This window comes from Triticum aestivum, chromosome 3D, assembly GCF_018294505.1.
Source record: "Triticum aestivum cultivar Chinese Spring chromosome 3D, IWGSC CS RefSeq v2.1, whole genome shotgun sequence".
NCBI classification, from domain to species: domain Eukaryota; kingdom Viridiplantae; phylum Streptophyta; class Magnoliopsida; order Poales; family Poaceae; genus Triticum; species Triticum aestivum.
The window spans coordinates 214,249,039-214,255,049 of NC_057802.1; positions in this window are offsets into that span (position 1 = coordinate 214,249,039).

Below are 6,011 nucleotides of genomic sequence, written 5' to 3' on the forward strand. Positions count from 1 at the left end.
ACGATAAAGCTGCGACCAAATCTGAAAATAGGTAAATCACTTGCTAGACGTACCTCTTTGAATATGTTGAGAGAGCATGACAGTGGTGTAATTTGAATGATACTTTGTTCCGCTTTCAGTTGGCTCCCCAACGCCTTGGCATCCTCTTTTTCTTCAATAGATTCGGCGCACATAATATTTGATTCGGCTTTTTCAATAACAGAATTTTCTTTGTTACCTTAATCAACACTTTTATATTTTTGAATTCGCAAGGCTTCCCGCTCTTGTCGAATTTTAGCCCACATCTCAGCTTGGCGAGCTTTAAACTTTTTCATCTCAATTTCCATCCACTCCTCATGAGATTGCCCCTCAATGCTTTGAGACTCTTTCGGCAATGAGTTGCTGAAACTTTGCAATTGTTTAGAGGGTACACTTAATGCCACAGTGCTGGGTGAATGCATCATTTGGACAACTCTAACTTTTACAACAACAAAATCATGAGGCTTCCCGCCACCTATTAGTTCCTGGCGAATAGCGTTGCACAAATCCCAAGAGAATGTAAGCTTTTTCTCAATTACCCAATCTGGATATGGTTGCCGCCGATGCTTTTAGACTCTTTCGGCAATGAGATGTTGCCAAAATTCTGTAATTGTGTTGGGGGGACATGATATGCCATGGTAGTAGGTGAAGCCATTTGTGCTCCTGCAGAAGTTTCACTTACTCGGCCATGGCCGTGAAGGTGTGTAGCTGAAATGGACATCAACAGTTGCGTATGGTGCCAAAAAATTAGTAGCATGGGATGTAGCATATGATTTTTGTGGGTAGTTGGCCAAATAACTAGTAGTAGCCTGGCCAATTCCCCTATCCACCGACATGTTTGGATTAACATGTTGCAAGTTAGTTGTCGATGAATAAAAAGGTGAAACACTTTGTTGCATGCTATTGAAAGTTCCTACATGGGGTGTGATACGTCTCCGTCGTATCTATAATTTTTGATTGTTTCATGCCAATATTATACAAGTTTTACATACTTTTTGGCAACTTTTCATATGATTTATTGGACTAACCTATTGATCCAGTGCCAAGTGCCAGTTCCTGTTTTCTGCATGTTTTTTGTATCGCAGAGTATCCATATCAAACGAAGTCCAAATGCAATAAAATTTCACGGAGAATTATTTGGAATATATGTGATTTTTGGGAGTTGGAATCACCGCAAACGGTGGCCCGTGGTGGGCACAACCCACCAGGGCGCGCCAGAGGAGCCAGGCGTGCCGTGGTGGGTTGTGCCCACCTCGTACGTCGGTTGGAGCTGTACTTCGGGCACAAGGAAGCTTATATCCGGAAAAAAATCATGTTAAAATCTCAGCGCAATCGGAGTTACGGATCTCCGGGAATATAAGAAACGGTTTTCGGCCAGATCTGGGAACGCGAAACAGAAGAGAACAGAGGGGGAGATCCAATCTCGGAGGGGCTCCCGCCCCTTCACCGCCATGGAGACCAAGGACCAGAGGGGGAACTCTCCTCCCTTATAGGGGGGAGGCCAAGGAAGAAGAAGAAGGAGGGGGGCTCTCTCCCCCTCGCTTCCGGTGGCGCCGGAGTGCCGCCGGGGCAACGATCGGGACTGCGATCTACATCAACAATCTTGCTACCATCAACACCAACTCTCTCCCCCTCTATGCAGCGGTGTAACACCCCTTCTCCCCATTGTAATCCCTACTTAAACATGGTGCTCAACTCCGTATATTATTTCCCAATGATCTATGGTTATCCCGTTGCAGCAAGCAAGACATTAGACATCATACGTTCATAGTGTTCTCTAGTCCAATAAAAATCTGTTTAAATATTAGGTAAGTGAGCTTGTACATTATGTGTTCTCAAGTCAATTGGCTATGCTTGTACGTACATGTGATGTGTACAGTCGTACCACGGTTATATGATATTTATATGTGGTGATTTTAGTCAGTGGCCTAATTGGGTATTTGGGCTTGTCGATTGGACCAAATTTATCGGATAATCCTATTTGATAACACTGGATAATCCGCAAAAAATACCGGATAATCCACATCTGCCGGATATTATTGATACCTTATTCGTCAGATATCCGGTTGACCGAAATCCGTATCCGCATCCGTATCTGTTGGATTTGTGAATGTGCATACCATATCCTTAAAAACGGACGCGGATGCGGATTTGGGACGGAAATTATCTGTACCATTTACATCCCTTGAAGATGACCTCGAGGACTACACGGGTCTGCAAGAGAGGCCGCACTCTTCCGTGTCTTCTTATGTTATGCATCGCTTAATATTACATGCTACTTTATCGTCCTGTTCACCGATTAGACTCTGAGTCAGCTCCAAACTAATGCTCAAATTTGAGTTTTTAAATGGTTATGGGGTACATATCGGGGCCGCAATCAATAGTATCTATCTACTATCTAGTTAATCTCTGGTGTCTACTATGAGTTTCATGTGCGGTGGGAAACAAACAGTAAAGAAGCCATTATCTGTATTTTTTAACTGAAGCCATTATCTGCCTGCTATCATTGGTTTTGGGTCTATCCATAGGTTGCTACCATCACTCTGGATTTCTGCATGCACTCCTTACATAATCTCACTATGTTTTATTCCTATGCATGTCAGTTATTGTATACAATGGAACTGAACATGTATAGCAAAAGAGACAAGCCTTGTGTGGTAATAAAATTTCATGCAGACGTCACTCCATGGTGGGCGCAAAGGCAGCCCCCTCCACCCATTTCATATTATAATCAAGAGGAAGTTAACTATTCTGAGGGGGATTCAGAAGGAGAAGACCACTCCTATTTACCCCCTGAGGTCTTCGCTCTAACTTGGCATGGTGATGTTGGTCATATCATGCATATGGTGCCTTGCATTGCTTACTTTATACATCAAATATGTCATCTGCTTAGTTTAGACATGCTTTGTGTGAATGCCATCTGTTTAGTTTCTTTATAGTATATGTGAATTATGCAACACCACCTTGTTTAGCCAGGCATCATATATGTGAATTTTGCAATTCCATCCTGCTTAGCCAGTCATCTTATATGTGAATTATATCGTGCCATCCTTTTTTTCATTACGTATTAAATTTGTCAACAATGTTAGTACATTCAACTACTCTTCGTGTGCATCAGCCATTTGACACGGTGATGGAAAATTCTGGAGTGAAAACAAGGTCTTTAGAGCAGACTATGCTATCTAACGAAGCGCATATTTCGCTGGTTATGGATAGCTCCTCAGAGGGGATTTAGAGACAGATGACCAGTGCTATCCCCCCCGAGGTGTATGCTCTAACTTGGTAAGGTTATGTTACTCATATCGTGTGTATGGTGTCTTGCATTGCTATGGCATTTGCTTAGTTTAGACATGCTTTGTGTGAATGCCACCTGTTTAGTGTCTAATTACCATATATGTGAATTATGCAATGCCATCTTGTTGCAAGACATTATATATGTGAATTATGCAATGCTATCTTGTTGCAAGGCATTATATATGTGGATTATGCAATGCCATGATGTTTAGCCAATCATCATATATGTGAATTATATCATGCTATCCTTTTTTTGTATTACGTATTCCTAAAAGTGCGTTATATCGACTAGAAGGGGGGTGAATAGGCGATTTTTACAAATTCGTCACTGAGGAAATTCAAGGTGAGGAATTTCCTAAGTCACGAACGACTAGCAGCGGAATAAGTACTCAGATGCAACCATAACAGAGTAGTAACACAGTCATCATGATGAAATGAAAACAAGCACAGAGTACAAGTAGCGTGAACACAGGATAAGCAGGCTGAAGACAAACTGACTGAAGAAATAGGATTGAAGAAATTGAGAAAGTCTTCAGTCAAGGTCTTCAAACAGTAACGATCAAGTACTTCAACACAAGAATGAGGAAATGGAAGGGTTGAGGAAATAGAACCAGTAGCTTGGTGAATACGATGATTTGGTAGACCAGTTCCAACTGCTGTGACAGTCGTACGTCTGGTTGGAGCGGCTAGGTATTTAAACCTGGGAACACATAGTCCTCACCATATTCTCCTTGAGCTAAGATCACACAACCTCGCCCAATCACTCGTGGCAAGTCTTCAGGTGACTTCCAAACCTTCAAAGACTCGGTCACTCGGCAATCCACAATTTCCTCTTGGATGCTCTAGACCATGACGCCTAACCGTCTGGAGGATGCACAGTCCTCAAAGGTAACAAGCGTGAGTGCCACACAGGAACAATCTCTTCAATGATGCTCAGTCACTTTGGGTTTGTAGGTGTTTGTTTGGGTTTGGGTTTTCCTCACTTGATGATTCTCGCTCATAGTCCTCATAGGATGGGATGCTTGTTGGAGATATGCCCTAGAGGCAATCATGTATGGTGATATTTCCTATGTGTTTATGAATAAAGATAGTCCTTGGACATTATCAATATATGTATCAGCAAGTACGTGACTTGTTTGTGGGACTATGCATTGTATGACGACTGTCCTAAAAGGTCCCTAGTCGAAAGGGTTGTGTGGACGCGCAGCCGACTAGACTAGCATATGACACGGTCGATGACTTGGTCTCACTAGCCATGGAGCGTGGATGCTAACCGGATAATATGGACTCAGAAGGATCTGGTCGGATTAGACATAGTCGGATCCGAGTCGAGATAAAGTCTGAGTCGGACAGACCCAACTATGAGACGCAGCGATATGTCATCTGTGAGTCTCTAGTACAACATACGTTCTATGTACTAAGACCTGAGCTGGCACATGTACTCGGGATGGTGACATACCTGCTTTGGGCCGACCAAACGCTACTCCGTGACTGGGTAGTTACAAAGGTAGGTTTCAGGCTTGTCCAGACCCATGCTGCGAGACATGGTCGAGCAAGATGGGATTTGCCCCTCCGATCAGGAGAGATATACTCTGGGCCCCTCGTGTGATCCGACCAGGATAAGCATGGCCATGCGACAAGGATTATGAGATAATCCGGTTTGTGGTCGGCATCACTGGAACGAGAAAGAGGTCGGGCTAGCACAAGGATGACAGACTCGCCTTGAGCCCGACAACATATATCGTGTGGCAAAAGGAATGAAAGTGTGATGCATAGGTTTGCTAACCAGCTTCATAGTCTACTTGGTGGTCGGCACGCCTTGATAGAGGCCGCTACCAACCATGCAGGCCGGAGGTGATCCGAACTATGACCAGGTCGACTTGAACCTAAGGGGTCGCGCGCTTAAGGCAAGGAACCTACGAGGTCGGATCCGAGGACACTGGTCAGATGTGATCTGAGCTGTATTCGGATTGTGGCCGAGTAGACTTGTGGGCTTTAGGGTCCGTGCGAGGCCCAAGTGTTGAGCCCGTGATGGATGCCTATATAAGTGGAGGTGCGGCACACTCATGCGGTTGATCGCTTCGGCCCTGTCACAAGGGTTGCATGTGTTGCGAATAGACACCTCCACTCGCCGCCGGTTGTGTGATCGGACCTAGCAGTCCGCTGCACGCGCGGATACCGTTAGAGGCGGTGCACTTGCGCCGCTCCGGCGAACTTGTACGTGGTATCGGATGACCGACTGTTCAAGGGAGATCGAACGAGGAGGAGACGAACCACGCAGACGCGCTGCCCCAACTCTTCTTCTGCTGCACGGCACTGCGCGTCTAGAGGTAAAGAACTGTGATCCATCTCCCGTAGCACGTTCTTGGTTGTTCTGCGCGTAGGAATTTTTAATTTGCAGTCGACGCACCCTACCGGAGAACCCAACAATGCTCTCAATGACAAGTGTCAGTTTCTCTCGGAGCAGCCAACCAACTAGTGGTTGTAGGGGGCGGCTATTTATAGCCTAGGGAGCAGCCCGACATGATAAGACATAAATGCCCTTCAATGATATGACCGTTAGGTGGGAAGATATTTTGGGATAGCTGGCGCATAGCACATCAACGGTCGGATATTTGAGCTATCAAATTCCTCAGGGCTATCATGTTCCTCACTTGTAGGCAATCTGCACTGGCGAATTCCTAACTCCTCAGTTAGAA